This window comes from Neophocaena asiaeorientalis, unplaced genomic scaffold, assembly GCF_003031525.2.
Source record: "Neophocaena asiaeorientalis asiaeorientalis breed wild unplaced genomic scaffold, Neophocaena_asiaeorientalis_V1.1 scaffold743, whole genome shotgun sequence".
Classification (NCBI taxonomy): domain Eukaryota; kingdom Metazoa; phylum Chordata; class Mammalia; order Artiodactyla; family Phocoenidae; genus Neophocaena; species Neophocaena asiaeorientalis.
This window is the reverse complement of record NW_020174055.1, coordinates 939,671-959,769: the sequence shown is the minus strand read 5'-3', so window position 1 is coordinate 959,769 and position 20,099 is coordinate 939,671. Positions and strand designations below refer to the sequence as shown.

General features: G+C 48.1%; 1 pseudogene; it reads right to left on the bottom strand.

Moving 5' to 3' along the window:
* Positions 1-1,144: 1,144 nt before the first annotated feature.
* LOC112405761 (10 kDa heat shock protein, mitochondrial pseudogene) lies at positions 1,145-1,453 on the bottom strand (annotated as a pseudogene).
* Positions 1,454-20,099: the final 18,646 nt, after the last annotated feature.

The window sequence follows — 20,099 nt, the reverse complement described above, 5'->3', positions numbered from 1 at the left end:
GGGTGGGCCTCATCCAGTCAGCTGAAGCCTCAAGAGAACAAACTTAGGTCAGCCTTGGAGGAAGGCATTCTGCCTCCAGACAGCCTTCTGCTTCAAGCTGCAGCATCATCCCTTCCTTGAGTCTCCAGCCTACCAGTCCACCCTGCAGATTTTGGACTTGCCAACCCCCATAATCATGGGAGCCAATTCCTTCAAATCAACCTCTGTTACAGATAGGAAGGTAAATAGAGAGAGAGAAAATAGAGACATATAGATAGAGACATACACACACACACACTCTACTGGTTCTGTTTCTCTGGAGAGCCCTGACTAATGCAGAGATTCAGGTTTAGTAAACATGGCTGTGGTTCTGTTACCGATCCAAACTGGATCTGCTTGCCTATTTGCAGTAAAGCCAATCTACTGACACTGGGTTGTGGTGAAGGAAAGTGCAGCATTTATTGCAGGAGCCAAGCAAGGAGTCCAGGCAGCTAATGCTCAAAAAGACCTAAACTCCCCAGTGGGTTTCAGGGAAAGGTTTTTAGAGACTGGGTGAGGGAGGGGGGTTGTGGAGTGTGTGATCAGCTTGTGGACATTCTTCTGATTGGTTGGTGGCGAGGGAGTCAACACCATCAACCTTCTGGTTCCAACTGCTCTGGGGTCTATGTGCTTGTGGGCAGCATACAGTTAACTTCTCCCACCTGGTAGGGGTTTCATTACCTGCAAGACAGCTCAAAGGACATGGCTCAGAATATTATCTATAGCTCTTGAGGAGGAACTAAAGGTCTTTGACTTCGTTTAATGGCTAAACTATTATTATTTTGGTTTGCTTAACTGTTTCCTTTCTTTCTGCATTTTTTTCACTTCTCTGATTAAATTTACTCTTTGGAAATCAGGGAAGGCCTAAGAAGCTAAGGTTTTTCTGCAGACAAGAGACAGGCAGAGGACATGGGGGTGGAGGGTGTCTATTCAGCAAAGGCCCCATGGGGTCCTGCTCGGTTACAGTTCCTGCTCTGAATCTTGTTGCCTTTTTTTCCCATTAGTTTAGATATCATTAGTTATTATAAAAGAGAAACATGGAAATTATTTACATGATGAAAGATTTCAGAACTTCACTGGAATGGGCAGCTAGCTTCACGTGATGCCATTTCAGTAGTGACTTATTTTAGTCAACGTATTTTCCAAGAATGTCACCATCTCTAAATAAGAAATAATCCTTGTCGTCTAGAACTACTTTGGTGCCTCCATATTCTGGGAGAAAAACTTTATCTCCGACTTTCACACCAGCTGGTTGAATCTCTCCACCCTTTCCTTTAGAGCCCGATCCAACAGCTACTACCGTTGCTTGCAATACTTTTCCTTGTGATTGTTTTGGAAACATAATGCCTTCTTTGGTTACAGTTTTGGCTGCACTTTTTTCAGCTAATACTTGGTCAAAGAGGGGAAGAAAGTTTTAAAATGCCTGTCCTGCCATGACTCCGGTTGCCGCAGTTCGTACTCTGCTCTCTAGCTGCCGCCACAAGGAAGAGACCCTCTTGTTGCATTTTGTGCAGGCTCTCCAAGACTCATCTCAGCCTTCAGTGAAATGTGAATGATGCACCATCCTCACGGGGTTATCTTGAGGGTTTCGGGAACAAGACTGTTAAACCATTTGCCCAGGTGCCAGGCTTGGAGGAAGAGGGAAGAGCTCGAAGCTCTGTGCAGGGGAAAGCACTTAGCACCACTGGCTGCATTCAGAATTCTGTGTGCCCTAGGAGGCTTACCTACGAGTACAGAGGGGTCAAAATATGTCCCACGTTGCCCAGCTGTGCTCCCAACCCCAGTGCTCTGTATAGGCGGGTGAGGAGGCACCCTCTGTGGGACCTGCCTGGGAGAACAGAGGAAGTTAACAGGAATCCCAGCCCACTGTTGTCCCCTCTCAGAAATACTGGAGAGATCAGCCAGTCCATAACTGTGTGTGTCATAGCTCCTCCTCCTCCTACCTCAGCTCTCCCTCACTCTAAAGCCTCTGTGGAGCATAGTAAACCTATCTCCCCCAGGTCGGCTCTCTGGCTGAACCCCTGAGGGTGTCTGAGCCCCATGTTACGATACTGTTCTGAGCAAATGAAGTGAAACCACAGTGGTGCTAAAAATTGCAGTCAGCCCTCCTCCAGCTGAGCGTCTGGTAGGCTGGAAACCTCAGGTATCTTGGGATCACCCACTGGCTAGGAGAGGCACCCAGCAAAGCCTGTGCATGCATCTAGGATGAACGGCGTCCTCCTGTGTTACTTCTTGCCCTGGGATGAGAAAGAGAGTGCAGATCTGAATTTGTGTAGATTTCTTTTAGTCCCAAGTTGCCGTTTTCAGGGATAGTCTCATTTTCAGTATGAAAAAAACATAATGAACATAACTAGATTGTATTATCATTTAAAAGATTCATAACAGCAGTATTTTTAATCTTCATTTTTACAGATCTTTATTCAATATCAGAACAATGACTAAACTCTGGAGAGAAAAGAAATTAGCTGTTATTTCAATGAACCTAAATAACATTGATTTTTATTTTTAAATTAAATCTTGAGTAAATTAATTCATAGATCTGGGTTGCCTATAAACCCTAAGAGAAGCAATAACATTTTATTTACTTGCAGGTTAAAATGGTCTCTCTTCTCATGAAGCACTCACTCAAAAAGCCAGAGTAGGTTCTTACCCAGGATACCCAGGGCAGGGACATTCCCTAGCCAGTAGGCTAGGGGGAGGAGAGGCTGTTGAAATGATTTCCTGATTTCCACTACTCAGATGTAAGTTCCATGAAGGCAGGGTTTCTTTTTTGGTTTGTGTTCACTGCTCCATCCCCAGCCTTTAGAACAATGCCAGCTAGCACTCAGTAGGTGCTTAATAAATATTTGGTGAATGAATGAAGCAATCATTTATCATTTATGGTTTTCTCCCATTCCCCCCCATCATATACCAGTAACAATGGGCACTCAACAAAAATAGGAAGTGACCATTTTATATTAGAATAGGTGTGTATATCATTGGGATTATTACATTGCCTTGTGCATGGTGAGATAGAGTTATTAAATAATCTCTTTAAAGATCTAGCTGTCAGTGTAAAGTTGCCAGATATTAAGGCATACCACAAATCTCTAGTGATTAAAAATTGTGGTCTTGTGCAAGTACAGACAAATGGACCCACAGCACAGAAGAAGGAGCTCAGAAACAGACTTCCATAGGACAGGAGCTTAATATACGTTAAGGTGGAACCACAAATCAGTAAGGAAAGTTTCTGTATAGAAACTCTCCATAGAGGGAAATTTGAATATAGAGAAAAAGGAAACTGGATCTATACCAAACACCACATACAGAGGTTAAAAAGACTTAAATGTGAAAGATAAAAAAGTTAATTGAAGAAGGTTTAGCTGTAGGAAGGACTTAAATGAACCTGACGAGCACAAATTATAAGGCAAAAAAAAAAAAAAAAGAATTTGATCACATCAGAATTAAGAATTTCTGTTCAATGAAAGTGACCTTGGATAGCACCCACAGTAAGATGACATTCTGGGGGGAATCTCACCAATTTCAAGGAACAATATACAGGGAACCTCTTCCAAATCAATAGAAACCAAGAAAAGCCCAGATGGAAAAAAGGGAAAAGTATCTGTTCAGGCATTTTACAGGACAGGAAAATCACAAGGTTAAAAAGCAAAGGAAAGATGCCCCAAATCATTTTTAATTAGAGAAGAATGCATCGGAGGGCAACTGAATGGCCTTTTGTAAGCGACAGGGAAATGGTGGTAAGCCTTCCACTGGTAGGTCTGGTCACAAAAACAGGAAGACTTAAGAAAATGACACCTCCCTCCCCCTTCCAGAGCTGTGATTTAATAATGACAGAGAATGAGCAGGAAACATATGTCATTCTGTTCATAAGAGGCAGAGACAAGAGTAGGGATGCTTTCTAGGAAGAAGGCAACAGTGGACCATGGAGGGGTAATGGAGGACGGTAAGCAGAGAGGCCAGGGGAGACTAGGGCAGGCAGGAGGTGACCCTCTGTCCCAAGGGGAGCCCTGGAGCCTGGAGGGAAGGGAGATGTTGGCCTTGGTCTCCCCCAGGACCCCCGCAGCCCAGCAGCTCCCATGCCCCCTCCACTCCAGGTTGGTGATCCTGGTGGGTAGCAGCCACCACCAAGCAAGAATCAGCCCAGAGGGTGGGAACTGAAGTGACTGAGGTACCCGATGGATGCCGGCAGGGGAAGAGGACAGATACTACCCCAGTTTATCAGAAAGGGCGTCCCTGGCTCTTCCTGGAGAGTTGCTTGGAAAAGCTGGGAAGCTGAGCTGAGATGCAGAGCCACACAGGTCCTCTGAGTGCCCTTGTGGGCAGGAGGTGGGATGAGGTAAGTCAGTTTGGGGGTCATTCTCAGTGTCCACGTGCCACCTGGCCCTTCGCATTGGGTGCGAAGTCTGTGGTGCTTTCTGTGGAAGGTGGTTAGAAGAGCCATCCTGCGTGACTGCGGCAGGGTTATTCCCAGCAGTGCAAGACAAGACCCCTGGCGCTGGCCTCTGTCCCCACTCTGCCCCTGGGCTATTGCTCCCAGAGGAAGCCCTGCCAGTGTCCCATCACTGGGGCCCTGTGAGTGTTTCCTGAGCACTCCTAGGGGCCAGCCACTGTCCCGAGTGGGCTCTGAGGCCGCAGAGGTGAGCATGCCCACATCCTGGTGGGGAAGACAACACATAAACAAGAAAATGATCTGGCGGTGATAACTGCGGTGCAGAGAACTAAGGGTGGTGTGGCAGAGAGAGCCTGGCCCACTTCAGCCTGAGTGGTCAGCAGAGTGTCTCAGAGGAGACGTTCAGGGTGAGACCTGTACTAGGGGGAGGAGCCAGGCAGTGGGAACAACAGATGAAAGAAGCTCCAGGTTAGGACCCAAGGCGGCCAGCTGGTCGGCGGGGCGTGGGGCCCGGGATGCCGGGGAGGGAGGCAGGGCTGAGCAGGACAGGCTTTTGTGAGCCTGGCCATGGAGTTTGGGTTTCAGACACTGGGAGGTTTTCAGTTGGGGGTGATGAAATCTGGTTTTTGCTTTTTAAAAAAAGTCACTGCCTGCTGTGTGGGGCTTGGATTGTAGTCAGGTAAAGGATGCAGGGATATCAGGCAGTGGGGCAAGAGATATTAGGAAGTAGCCAGGGTGGGGACATGGAGGCCACGAGAAGGGGAGAGATGTGATGTGTGTTCTAATCTGCCCACTGGCTGCATGTAGGGACGGGAAAAGAGAAGAAATCAGGAAGGCTTAGGTTCTAGGCTGGGAAGCTGGGTGGCTGCCGGTGCTGTTTATTAAGCTGGGGAGGGAAGAGGAGGGGTTGGAGAGGGTGTGGGGTAGGAAGTGAAGAGGTCTGGCGGGTGAGGCTGGGTTGGAGTGAGTGGAAACGTCAGGAGGGCAGGCAGACGCAGAAATCCAGAGTCACGGGGAGATGTCTGAGCTGGAGGTAGGGCTGTGGCCGCCTCTGCGTAGCACAGGTACTGGTTAGAGCCTTCACGTATGAATGCATTTAAGGAGAGTGTCGATGGAGATGGAGACAAAGAGCATCCCCGGCCGAGCCCTGCGCCCCAGGACCTTTGTCCTCGGGAGCTGGAGGGGAAGGACGAGGCCCAGGATAGCTGCAGGAAGGCAGGTTTCAAATGGGGTAGAGGCCCCCTCTGTGGAATATTCTTGAAGGCCAGTTAATATAAAATCCACCTCATGGCAGATCATAGGAACACATGTCAGCCTGGTCAACACAAAGCCGACTAGAAAGCCTTTTAGCTGCTGGGTTACCTAACTCCCTCATCATGGACCCATGTCACAAATACCCGTTTAGGTAAGCTTTTCCTATTCTACAAACTAGAAGCGGAGATGTGACTTTCTTGACCCTCCTACTCAAAAAGAGGGGCAAAGCAAGAAAACCAAAAAATAAGATGAATGATGGAATAGAAAATTTGGAAAAATCCCTAATAAATCATTAATTTTGTATATTTAACAAAATCCAACTTCCTAGGGACCAAGTGACTCACCTAAGATGACGGCTCATTGTCAGGTCAAGACTAGGAATCAAGACTTCTCCCTCTCAGCCCACTGTTTCCACCACGAATATTCTGGGAAAAGAAGTCACTTTGTATAGTAGTTTGTATTTGTTAATCCTAGACTCCTACTTTGTCCACTGTACATAAAACAGACAAACAATAAGGTCCTACTCTTTAGCACAGGGAACTATATTCAATATCCTGTAATAACCTATAATGGCAAAGAATCTGAAAAAAATGTATAACTGAATCACTTTGCTGTAACCCTGAAACTAACACAACATTGTAAATTAATTATACTTGAATTTAAAAAAAAAGTCACCTTGGTAAATGTCCCAATTCTCTGATTCTTACCCCGACTTACATAGAGGACCTTGAGACCTTCCCTCGGGCAGTTCCATAAAGGGAGCACCTCTTCCTGCAGGCTTGGTGCCTCAAGGCAGTGTGTGCTGCCCCCAGGCTGTCACAAGTGGGTTGAGGGCAGGTGGGCCCAGAGGGCTCTGCAGGCCACAGGAGTTAGTTACATTGTCTGAGTTGATGTGAGACATCGGCTGGAAGGCAGCAGAGCAGTGGAGCCAGTTGCAGGCCCCCAGTGCCCTCATCCCAGGGTCCCAGATGGAATTGTGCCCTCCCCACACACTCAGACTTGCGAGCTGTTTCGTGCTTTCTCTTCTTTTTTTAAGATTATTTAATGCCTTCCTCCCTTCCTCCCTTCCTCCCTTCTTTCCTTCTTGTTAGAGGATTTCTTTGAGTCAAGAGACCTGGGTTCCAGTCATGGCATCCCCTCTGAGGTCTTCAGGGTTCTCATCTATAAGATGAAAGCTTTAGGGTCCCAAACCAGCAGCGTCAGCATCACCTGGGAACTTTCTAGAAGTGCACATTCTCAGGCCCTCCCAGCCCTCCTGAATCAGAATCTCTGGGCGTGGGTTCAACCACTTGGTTTTCACAGTCCCTGATGGTTCTGACCGCCCACCCACCCAGCCACCGCCATGGTATCAGAGGTCCCTGGCCGCTATTGGCCCTGGTCTATCTGGAAGGGATGACATTCTCCATCTCCCAGGGATGCCGAATCCACACGGCAGTGGTGCTACACCTCCACATGGTAGAATCTTAGAATCCAGAGATGCATCCGGCTGTGAGGACTTTAAATTGTACCCTCACCCTTTCTCCCAGCTGTTGAGAATCCTCAGACTGGATGGGACCTGGGAATGAAGTCTCCCGGCCCTGGCGCCAGTAGCTCTAACTGCATGAAAATGGTGTGGAGGCAAGGTTGGTGGGCTATAACGCAGCAGCACTGCTTTTCATAGTTTTACCTCTGTCTTCCCCTGAAACACAACTACTGGTGTCCTTTTGCAGATATAATTGTGACAAGGAGAAGAATAAGGATGGCATTTTCTGCTCCCTTTTCCCACCTGCTCCCCACGCCCTACCCCACCACCTTCCTCTGTGTTGCTCTGCTCTGGGGCCAACTGTGCTCATCAGATGGATCTGAGAAGTGGAAGAAAATAAGTGGCTGAAATCATTCATGTTCGAAACAGGAAAAAGCTTCTGCTGAATGAAAGACTGGAGCAGCCAGCGGAGAAGAGGAGGAAGGGGCCGGGGTCATGAGGAGACCCAGGCAGCTGACTCAGTTGGGGAGTTTAGGGCAGTGGATAAGCCCCAAGTCATGACACGGGCTCACAGTGTGTGCAGCGTGAGTCCCCATCCCTGGTGACCCTTAGGGAAGGCATCCACTCCCAACTTTCTTACAGAAAAGGTGAGATCATCCAGTCTCAGGGTTAGGGTTAGGGTTAGGGGTTAAGGTTAGGGTTTGGGTATCTTTTGAATGTGCTGCCTATTGAAATCATCATCAGGGTGTGAGCAAATGTGTCCAGGACTTTTGAGGTTGTGATAAGGGGCCTCAATAACACCAGACTAGGTGGGGAGAATACGCATTTGAAATATGATTCATGGAGAAAGACAAGTGTGTTGTCCTTATTCCTATGTCTTTTAGTTTCAGAGAGTTCATGTAAATAGTGGCCTTACTTTATTTTTTATTTCCAAAATTAACATTTAGCACTAGAAACATTGACACCATTGACATTTTGGTGGGGATTACTCTCAGACATCTTGGGAGCGATTGTGTTTCCTGGGGAACACCACAGCAGGCCAGGAAACAAATATTCCCACTTGTTTGTATGTGAGGCTGAATATGATTCTGATTCCAGACAAAGTCCCCAGCAGATCTCTCAGTTTCTACCGCATGTGGGGAACGACGTGGCTTCGCGATGTTTAGTGTTTCTTATAGTGAACACTTGTAGATATTCTTTGTAACCGTCACTCAGTGTTTAATTGGGAGTATCATCCCTGAGAGTCTCAAAAGTTTGAAATTCACTTCCAACCTCCTTAAGACTTCAATGATGTCAGAGATCTAACTGGGTGTAAGAGATGGTCATCGCTGTATGACAATGGCCAGAGAGACTGGAGAGAATAGAATTTGGAGTTGGAGTCCCTGGATTTCGTAATTGTATGGCCTTGGAAAAGTCACTGAATGTCCTTGAGCCTCTGTCTGTTCATGTGTAAAATGTGTATAAAAAAGAATCCTGGAATATTGAAGATGGAGCAGTGGAGATGATATGAACAAACTCTGCATAAACTACAAAGGGCCCTGCAAATCTGGGCTCTGTGCTGTGGATGACTTTGGGGTTCTCAGCACCTCTGTTCTAAGGATGCCCTTCCCTTCACCTCTCATTGGTGCATGTGCATAGAAACGGCCCTGTCCCTGCACCCCAATACCACTGGTACCACTACCGCAGTTGATTGACAGGTGCCTCACCCACGCCAGGGCCAACATGGTCCTAGCTGTGGACTGTTGATGACTGACCCAAGGAGGGTACCTGAAAGGCAAGGCATTCTTTCCTGGGACCTTGCCCATGGTTCTTCAGGAGAGTCTTCTCTTCATCAATAGCCACTGGGATGGAAAACATGAGAGGCAGAGATGGGAGTTGAGAGAACATCATTTGGGTACCTTATAGCATAACATTGGTTCCTGCCCTGTCTGGGGCCCAGATCGCTCCTGGCTCTCAGAGTCAGTTTCACCAACTCGTGTGGGTTTCCGTAACTGCAGTCCAAAGAGCCCTTTGGCACGATGACACCTTCATCAGGCACATTAGTACAAAGTCTTTTATGTAAGTCTCAGGGTCTGAAATCAGGTTTAATGCATTAGTACAAAGAAGAGAAAATATAGGTATAAATATTGGAAAGGCAGAAACAAAACTTATTCTTTGCAATCAGTTTACCTAGAAGATCAAAGAGAACCCATTCATTCACCCAGTTATTAAAAAATGAATTCCTGGGCTTCCTTGGTGGCGCAGTGGTTGAGAGTCCGCCTGCCAATGTAGGGGATAAACAGAGAGGGGCCCGCGTCCCAAAAAAAAAAAAAAAGAAAAAAAAATGAATTCCTGATTATTACTCTGGGTCTGGCATTGTGGAATGACAGAATGATTATTCAGTATACTGTCCAACTACAAGATACTGTAATGATATAACAGTAGGCTTTTAGGTTAAATAAAGCATATTACAAATTCTTTGATGTTGGACAAGGCTTGGGCCATTACTGGGGGATTCCCTGTATTCCATAGGGTCTTATGCCGGTATGAATTCCCTGATTTCTTCTAAGGATTGAACCATATCTAAAGATCTTCCCATATTGTGTTCATGGGAGGGATTTTGCACTGCTGTGAATTCTATGCTGTGTGTGACATTGCCTGCCATTTCTCTAAGCCTCTCTGCATTATCTTTACTCAGAGGGATTCTCACCATTATGACTTCTGTGATGTACTTTGAGGCTTGAATTAAGTCTAAAGAACTTCCTACATTTTTCACACTCAAAGGTTTCTCAGCAGTAGGAGTGCTCTGATTTCCAGCAAGTGGGTGCTGTGCACTGAATGCCTTCCCACACTCATCGCAGTCACAGGGCACCTCTCCAGTATGAGTTCCGAGAGGCTTCCCACATTCCTACAGCCATTGGGTCCTCCTCCGTTATAGGTGCCCTGATGCAGGGAGGGGAAATGTACATTTTCTTCACATGGTCATCTCTCCATAGATGATTAGCTACCTAACTCCAAACTTGGAAAATTTATCATTCCTATTAGAGAACCAAATCCTTTCCTGCTGTGTCCTTTAAGAACTCAGTTTCAAGGTAACACATAGCTTTACTTGCTAAGCCAACAAATGCATGCTGTCTTCTTGTTCCTTCCCTCACAACCACCAAGGGTCCCTTTTGTTACTCCAATAATGCAGTCACATCTGGCTTAGAAAACACAATGTCCTGCCTTGAGATCAAGCTACTTGTTTCCGTGACCATGTGGTGGTGGACCTCCTTGGGAGCAAGGTCCAGACAACCCTACGGTTCCTGCAGGACACAACCGCCATGCCTCTGCATGTCACGGATCTCTGTGCCGTGGTTTCCCACCTGCAAGGTCTGATCAGTCCTCCTTGGGTTTCTCCGGTTGGAGAAGCATCTCTGGAGCCAAATATCTATGTTTAGATGTAAAACAACGTTTTCCCTCCTCCTTGAGGTCCTTCTTTTAGAGAACAGCAGGCCTTATGCATGTAACAAGATGGAATGAGGAGGGAGGCTGGGCCATCTCTGACATCAGTCCAGGGTCCCTTAAGTTAATTTGTTTTCTGTTTGTGTTCTGAGCCGCGGAGTGGCTCTCTCAGAGCTCCGCCAAGGGGTCCCTTCTAGACATCCCCATCCCAGAGTGAGTTGGCTCTACCTTTTTGCTAGAAACCTTCATTGTCAGACCCACTATCTGACTTTTTTCTTGAGGACATTTCTCTGCTGCCACCCACGTGGTTATGAAATGCGGTGATGGAGGAAGTAGCAGGGCACAGAGAGGAGCCATGGGGTGCAGTGACACACCCCACAGCGGTGCACTCGCACAGGATCCTGGGTCACCTGTCTCGCAGGCACCGTCCACCGCTCACCACTGCACGCATAGCTGAGGCGACATACCCCAGCCTTGAGCCACAGCCCCTTCCACTGGCTCACCCACCCTCTGTCTGGCTCATACAAGAGGAGGTTCTTGTAACATGACTCCTGTCCAAACTCCAGGCCTCTTTGCCTTCAGTGCCCAGGCAAACTCAGAAGGTATTTTTGGAAGATAGAGAACTTGCTGTACTAGATAAAAACCTTTGTTTTAAATAATAATAGTAGCTGATATTAATTGAATGCTTATTCTGTACCTAGCCCTGTTTCATGTGTGTTATAGAATGCATCACTGAATTTTCTGATCTTGCCCCACTTTATAGATGAGGAAACTGAAGCTCAGTGAGATTATGCTGTTTGTTCAAAGTGACACCTAATATGTGGCTTGAATAGGGCAGCTTTCACTGCTGCGTACACATACCCAAATGTCCTGGCTCAAGTGCAAGGGCATTCTTAAGTTAATTTGTTTTCTGTTTTATTTTTGTGGTTGTGTTTCTGTAATTCTGACTGATGGTAAAGAGGACGGAGGCTCTTGGTACATTTGGTGCTATTGTCTTGATTTGTGCAAAGGCACCACCTTTGCTTTTCACCATCAGTGTCCGTACGGTGAAAAGACAAACACCATCTTAGAGTGATTGTTTTGACCTTGTGGATCCCCTGGAAGGGTCTTGAGGAAGCTCTGCTTTGGGGTTCTTTCATGGCCATTGAAGTCCAGGCCCCTGGGTGCTGGACACATCATCCCCTCCATACTTGCCCACAGCAGGTGTCTGTTAAACTCAGCTTTTTCATTTCCTGTTTTCTAGCAGCTGGGGGTTCTGCCTTTTTTCCCTAGTCTTTAAGCACTTTCTCCCTGGGTTTCCAGAATGCCACAGCGTTTCGGTTTCTCCCCAGCTCAGTGGCCACGCTTTCTCAGCCCAAGTGTTGGTTCTTCGTATTTCCTTGTCCACCTGACCTTCAGATGTTGGAGTTCTTGCAGGCTCAGTCCAGAATCCTTTTATTTATTTATTTATTTTTTTGGAGTACGCGGGCCTCTCACTGTTGTGGCCTCTCCCGTTGCGGAGCACAGGCTCCGGATGCGCAGGCTCAGCAGCCATGGCTCACGGGCCCAGCCGCTCCATGGCATGTGGGATCTTCCCGGACCGGGGCACGAACCCGTGTCCCCTGCATCTGCAGGCGGACTCTTAACCACTGCGCCACCAGGGAAGCCCAGAATCCTTTTCTTTTTAACTCAACTCTTGTTTGGTGTCTCAAGACCCGTGGCTTTCTGTGCTAGTTTTATGCAGATTCCCAAAGTTATCCCTCCACTCAGAACTGTCCTCTGTGCCCTGGGCCAGCATGCTAGTCACCAGGGTGACATCCACACGTCAACGTGGGGTTCCAAAGGGAGCTCTGTCTGTCGGCCAGCTTCTGCTCCAGGCCTCCCGACGTTCAGAGATTTTGGATTCACATGTAACACCTGTCTTTCAGCACAGCCAATCCATCATGAAGTCATGAGAAGTTATTTCTAAATTTACCTGCTTTCCATTGTCACTGCCCATCTGCCAGTCAGGTCCTCAGGCCCCTTGCCAGGACTGTTGCTGTCACTGTCTGCCTGGTCTGCCCTGCCCCACACCATCCCCCAGCCAGGGCCCCTACTCAGGCCCTCCCTGTTCACCACTCCTCAGGCTTCCTGCCGCCCTGCCTGTACCCACGGGGCCCTGTCCCTCACTTTCTGACCTCACCTTTTGCCTCTTTACCTGCCCATCCAGATCCAAGCACATTGATCTCTGGTGGACTCTGGGGACAGACCCAGCCTTTGGCCCCCTCTGGGCTTTCTGTGTCTGGTTATCAAGTTCCTTTGGGCCTCATTTCAGTAAGCAGCTCTGCAGCTAAGCTCCTGCATCCCCCCCTCCCAGACTCCCGTATCTCCTTACCCTGAACCCCCTCATGACTCTAACCTTTGGGTTATCATCGTGCGGTCAGTCCCCACCAGTGTGGGTTCTGAGCCAGCTGGCGCCCACCTGCCTTGTTCCCGCACAGAGGCAGGGTGGGTGCAGTAACTACGTTGGGAACACAGGCATCACAAAAGACCCCCGCTCGCCAGTGAGAGAACACGTGCCCTCAAATGGCCAAAGGACCGGGGGAAACAGTTCACAAAAGAAAAATAGGAATGACCTATGAGGTTTCAAACTGTGTCCAACTTTGCTAGTAATCGGTTTCTGGAAAACGACTCTGCAGTATGTATCAGAATCCTTGAAACTCATACTCAGTGCCCCACAGTCCCACTTTTAAGAATCTTTCCTATGGAAATGACTAAAGATACGATGCAGACTTATATGTGAGGATGTTTATCCCTTATTATTTAAAATCTGTCCTAGGTGGTTGGAAGTAGTAAAAATGCCCCTCGTTAGGATAAAGGTTGAATGAATAAACAGTGGGTGAGGTTAGTGGCCCAGTGTGGCTGGAGCATAGACAGTGCATCTGGGGATGGAAAGGCTATGTGGGGACCAGGCAGTGCAGGGCATCGGGTGCCAAGTCAGAATCTAAGGGGAGGGGAGGTTGTGTTGTCCTAGCTGACCCAGGATAGACCTGGGACGTGTGTTGCCTTTAAAAATGTAAAGATGTACCCGTTGTCATAGTCAGGCGTTAAAATACATTTTTGTGAGCAAGAATGCAAAACAATGCCTTTCAGGAAAGACAGCTGGGTGCCAAGGGTGGTCTCACAAAGTCGGGGGTACCTGGGAGGGCCATGTGTCATGTGCAGCCTCACATAGCCCCAAACTTCGACTTACTCAAGCTGGTCTGGTTCAGGGTGTTCTGGTTACTAACTGCTTCCTAGCAAATGACACCACAACTTAGCAGATAAACCACTTTTTAAAATTTTTATTTATTTTTTATTATTGTTATTATTTTTTGCGGTACGCGGGCCTCTCACTGTTGTGGCCTCTCCCTTTGCGGAGCACAGGCTCCGGACGCGCAGGCTCAGCGGCCATGGCTCCGCAGCATGTGGGATCTTCTCGGACCGGGGCACGAACCCGTGTGCCCTGCATCGGCAGGTAGACTCTCAACCACTGCACCACCAGGGAAGCCCCAGATAAACCACTTTTTTATTAAGCCGGATTCAGACAGAATGAAGATGTTTTGTCTCTGTTCCAGAACATCTGGGGCCCCAGCTGGAAAGAATGAAGGTGGGATTAACCTGAAGGCTCCTTTTGGGGCCTGGGTTTGGATGACGCAAACACTAGGATTGCCCACGGACCACCTGCACCTGCCTGTCCGTGTGGCCTGGCATCCTGATAGAATGGCGGCCTCAGGGCTGTTGTTACAGGATTCCAGGAGTCAAGGCTGCATCACCCATCCTAGGAGGTCACCCCCTGCCTGCTGTGTTCTCTTGATCCTATGGTTGTGAGCCTGCCAGGAATCAAGGGGAAATGTAGTGGACCCCTCCTCTTGGGGGAAGGGGTAGCAAGGCCATGTAATAAAAGAGCAGATATGATGCTGTGATAATAGAAATGCCCTTGCCTTGTTAGAGAATAGTTTGCCACAAGGGGTATTATGAACTTTAACCAGGCAAGCAAGAGGCTGACATATAACCCTACTGTTAAAATTTGCTGTGAAAAACTGCGAAGTAGATCCAGAATATGTCCCCCTGTGGTCAGTGCCTCCTTCTCCCTGGGGAAAGTCTACAGAAGCTGCTGACTGTTTAGAACATGGGAATATGAGGAATTGAAGGGCAGGGCCCAGCATCTCCAACCATCCAACCTAGTGCCAGCCCATCTTGTGTAGAGATGTACTTGGCAGTCAACTTGGTTGACTACATATCCCCCTGCCCTTTCTCCTCTGTGGAAGGCAGCATGAGTAGCTCTTTCTTGCTGGGGATCTTCTTACCAAAGAGGACTCCTTCCTCTGTTCTCGCTACATAACTTATGTGGGGAGACTTAGCCAGTAAGTGAAAACCCCTTACTGAATCCCTCTTCCAGGCCAGGGGCATTTTCAGGTCACTGAAACCTCAGGCTCTGAGTCCACAGGCCCAGGACAGACTGTCACAGGCGCCAAGCTCAGGATGGCTCCTGCTGGCACCTCCTGTATCCTGCAAGACTCTCTGCTGTCAGGAGGCTTGATTTAGGTTTCTTGTTAGTTTAATTCAAGAATTTAATCCAGAGTGAGGTTGATTACACCCTGATTTCTAAAAGACAAGTAGCTGTTTCTTACGTTTCAGGAGCCCCTTTAAATAAATGATTTAGATGTAATATATACATAAAGTAGGAGCTAGTTCGAACATTAAGTGCTTACGTGCACATTATTAGAAGTGGATAAAACAGCAGGAAATTTCACGGGGCCGGCTAAATTGATACCTGGTTGCTTAAGTTTTAGGTGAATCCATACAGCAGAGGGGCAGATAATACAGAGGCTTTTAATTACAGCTCTGGTGGCCTGCCTGCTTCTTCCGTTGTCACTGTTGAGTCAAGCCAGGCTCTCTCTTCCTTGTATGACGATGGGGCATTCCCCCAAGGAGGGATGTATCACAGCACATCGTGCTGCTCTGTCCTGGGCCTCTGGGCCGCCCTAGGAAACTTCAAAGGCCTTCACTGGAAGTAGGCAGGTGTGCAATTCCCAGTCTCTTGTAGGTTCTTTGTAACTCTTGCAGGGTTGGCAGGACCCTTGGAGGTGAATTCTAAACCCTCCTTTACCAAAGACAGATCTAGAGTGGCCATGCCCCTTCCCTCTGTGTCCCTGTGTTGTAGGCCCCGCCCCGCCCCAGGCCTACACAGTGTCCAGGAGGAGGGCTCTGGTGACCAGAGGTTGACAGTGACAATCTGGTTTGATGTTCAGGAAGTTTCACCAGGAGCCCAAATCTGGGCTGAAAAAGGTGTGACAATACTTTGAAGTTGTTTCCTGGAGGTTCAGACCCAGGCAGACATCTGCTTTAATATACAGAGCCAGGGCAAGGAGGAGGTTTCTTCCTCTGCCTGCAGGAACGTGAGGTATGCAGGAACGTGCATCTTTTTTCTTATGTAACAAATGCTATTTATATGAAATGATTGGCTTTATCACACCCATGAGATAATTCTGATACCAGGTTTGCTTCCCATGCAGCCTCTAAGAACGTGGATGAAATGCATATGCTGCCCAGCTGCCTTTGAGAGCAAGTTTAAATCAGTGAAGCAGACTTTTCAAAGTGCATTAGCACCGTGTGACTCTTCCTTGTGCGAGTTTCAGTTCCAAGATCCCAGCCAGGTGTCAGTTGGGGTCACAGTGCTGCAAAAGAAAGGGATGCAGGGCCTTGGGGACACACTGGCCTCTGGGCTCAGCGGTGCACATGGGCTCCGGAGGTGCAATGTTCGACCTCTGCAGTGAACCTGGGAGAGAGCTAAAGGGAGAACAGTCTTTTTTTTCAAAATGACTGGAACTCTTCTGTGGAAATGAACTGTTTAGATGTATTCAAAGTTTCTAAAATATTTTTTTTATTTTCATCAAGTAGATTGTATCCTTTTAAGATACAGCTGTTTTCCCAAGTGTCCCCTCTGTGTAACTTTCCTATGGGGCTGAAATGCTACATTTTATTACAAACACTGGTGTCCACAGTGATCTTTGTTTCATGGATCCTGTTGAAATTACAAGAGTGAAGACATTATTCTTGATTTGGGGGGTGGGGGAGGGGAGAGGAAGAGCAAGGAAAGAAAGGAACACCCCCCCATTTATGTGTGTGTAATATATGTATGTGCATCTTTTTTATTTTTTAAATATTATTGAAATATAGTTGATTTACAATTTCTGCTGTACAGCAAAGTGATGCAGTTATACATATATATACATTCTTTTTCATATTCTTTTCCATTACGGTTTTTCACAGGATATTGACTATAGATTTCCTGTGCTATACAGTAGGACCTTGTTGATTATCCATTATATATATACTAGTTTGCATCTGTTAACCTCAAACTCCCAATCAGATGTATGCACATCTTGTTTCTTTGTTTTTTCAAAAAACATGTTTCATCTCCCAAACACGCCCACAACTGAGGAGAGGTTTCCTCTGCATCGCGGGCACACTGATGCACACAAGCGCTCCTGGAGGGGAGGGTGCAGGCCCAGGGTAGGGCGTCCTCCCAGCAGGTGGAATGCTGCCCCTTGGTGGCAGGTGTGCTGTGTGTGGTTCTGTGGCACCTTCAACTAGAAGATGCACTTACTTTGTCAGGTACTTGAAACCTTGCCTTGGGTTCTGTATTTTTTTCTTTTTGAAAAGTAATTTGCAGTGAGCGAGTCTGATATTCTCAGACCTTCCCATCACCGTGGGGGATCCAGGTGAACCCCCTCTATCTCACACGTGGCACATCCGTCCTCACAGTTGTCATCCTCTGTGGTTTATCTGTGAACATACCTCCTGGAGCCCCACAGAGGAGCCTTGCAGCTCTTGTGATGTAGAACTTGGACCACAACCTGGAGCTACTGTCCTTAGACTTAATGTCTGCTCCTCCTGCCCCTCTCCGTGGGGCGAATAACTCAGCCAGTTCCATCCCTCTTCCTGAGATGGGGGCCCACTTGGCTGACCACTGGGAACTCTGTGTCTAAGAACCATTCCCTTTCATCCTAACCTTCCCCTCCTAGGGGCCCCTTCAGGCACACAGCCCCCAGGCGCTGTCCCACACACACTTCACCCCAGGACACAAGCCAGAGACTGGGGAGGGGCCTCTTGTCCCCTTCCCCTGCCACCCTTCCCTTCCCAACCAAGACTGCTTGTCAGCCCTACCTGCCTCAACTCCCTGTGTCCATCCCCTTTCTCACCTCCCTCGGCCAGTGGCATCCTGGCTCTGAACACTGCAGCCATCCTCTGGCCAGGCTCCTGCCTTTGGCTACTTAGCATACAGAGTGGTCCTCTGTACACAGAATGGTGCAGAGCCCTTCCCCTTAGCCCCCTTTAGGCAGAACCCACCCCCCACCTTCTCTCCAGCCCACCTACTCCAGGGCCTGTGGTGAGGTCTCACTCACTGTGCACCTGGGGCAGAGGCCCTGCCTGGCTGCCTGCTGGCCCCGGCCAGATGGCAGTAGGGCCTGCACTAGCCCTGCGACCCCAGCTTCCAGGCACTGTGCCCCACTCATGCTGCCTGCTTTGTGCAGTGCTACTAGCCCAGCCTCCTCCATGGACAGAGGGTGAGGGGCCTCCCCCCATCGCCCAGCCATGCTGGCTGCCAGCTTTAACCCAAGACCCCAGAAACCCCACAGTGCCTCCAGGGTCCACGTAAGTGTCCTGATATCCCACTAGGCAAGGATCACATTTAATTTGGTTCAGCATTAACCTTTTGAATCACCTTGAACCTATGGGAATACCAGCCATTAGGAGGGTGCTATAGACTGCATGCCATGCTCGTGTCCCCCCAAAACGCATATACTGAAATCCTACACCTCAGTGTGATGGTGTTAGGAGGGGGCGCTTTAGGAGTTAAATTAGGTCATGAGGATGGCGCCATCATGAATGGGGTTGTTGCCCTTATAAAGGGACCCCAGAGAGCTCCCCTGCCCCTTCCACCATGTGAGGACACAGAAGGCTGTATCCACGAACCAGGGAGCACACACCAGACACTGAGTACACCAGCACCTTTATCCTGGACTTCCCAACCTCCAGAACTGTGGAAAATGAATTTCTGTTGTTTATAAGCCACCCCATCTATGGTATTCTGTCACAACAGCCCAAATGGACCAAGACAAGTGGTCAGGTGGCTTTATAACAAGATGTTCCATTTCAGGATTAATGATAGGAACCTATTAAATATATAGCAAGTTTCCCTAGTATACACTTAAAGCCCAATTTCATTTCCTAGAAAATTGAACAGCTGCTTTTAGGGGCAAAATGATGTTAAGAGCTCAGCTCTGGGATTGCACATCCCCTGAAGGGGGTTGTAAGGGCTCTTCAGTTCCTACAGACAGACCTTGGCAATCACGTCGCATTGCAAAGCTGTTTGGTGCACAAGGGATACAATACTTTCTCCTCAGTGGTCCTAAGTCTTATGGTCCTTTGATTTTAATTTGGTTATAGTTTTAGTAGAGCAAAGCAGTTCCACTGAAATGGAACTGTCGCTCTCCTCACCCCATTTGGTGGGAAGACAGCCATGCTCAAGGCTGACCACAGTAAATCTGGAACTCTGTATCTGACAAGGAGACATTTCTTTTCCTGCAATCCAGCAAGGATGGGACACATCTTTGAAGGGCTTCCCTTTTGGGGCCAATTTCTCCCCATGAGGCTGAACCAGATTTTTATCTGAGGCTCCCTCCCTTGTCTTCCTGCTTCTCCAGATCGGATGGCTTAGTGTGGCTGGGCAGTTCTGATGCTGACCACCCAGGGTCAGCACAGACCCCACAAGTTAAGAGCATGGTCCCCAACAAGCCTGCCTCACTTCAGACACCGGGCACAAGTTCCACAGTCCCCAGGCCACCTGTACTTCTGACTGCTACAAGTTATGTTTTATGATAAAGGTACAAATCAGGACCAGCCAAATGAGGAGATGCACAGTGTGAGGCCTGTGAGCCTCCTTGTCCTCTCCCCGTGGAGTCAGAGCATATGACCCACCTGGCACAGGCGTGGTCACCAACCAGGAAGGTCACCCAAGCTATTGCGTCCAGAGTTTTTTGGGGGGTTTCACTATGGAGACGTGATTGGTTGGGTCACTGGCCACAGCCCCAGTTCCCTCCCAGGAGGTTGGGAGGTTAGGCTGATAACATTTGACTCAAAGCCCCAACCTACTAATCACTAATTACATGGCTGGTCTTTGTGGCCCGGGCAGCTCTGTCCTGAGTCATCTGGTTAGCATAAATGCAGCTGTGATCCAAGGGTTCCACCATGAATGACAAAGGCACTCCTATCACTCAGGAAATCCCAAGGATTTAAAGTTTACTTCCCAGGAAGCCAGGGACAAAGGCCAGACAGATTCTTTACTAGACAACAATCTGTCATCAGAGGTTAGTAAATTATGCTGTGGTTTCTAGTATAGATTCTAGAGTCAGGCCGGGAGATGTGAATTCCAGCTTCTCACCAACTGTGTGACCTTGGGCAAGTGACTTCACCTCTCCAAACCTCACTTTCCTCATCTGTAAAATGGGGATGATGATACCACATAGGATGGTAGAGGCAATGAAA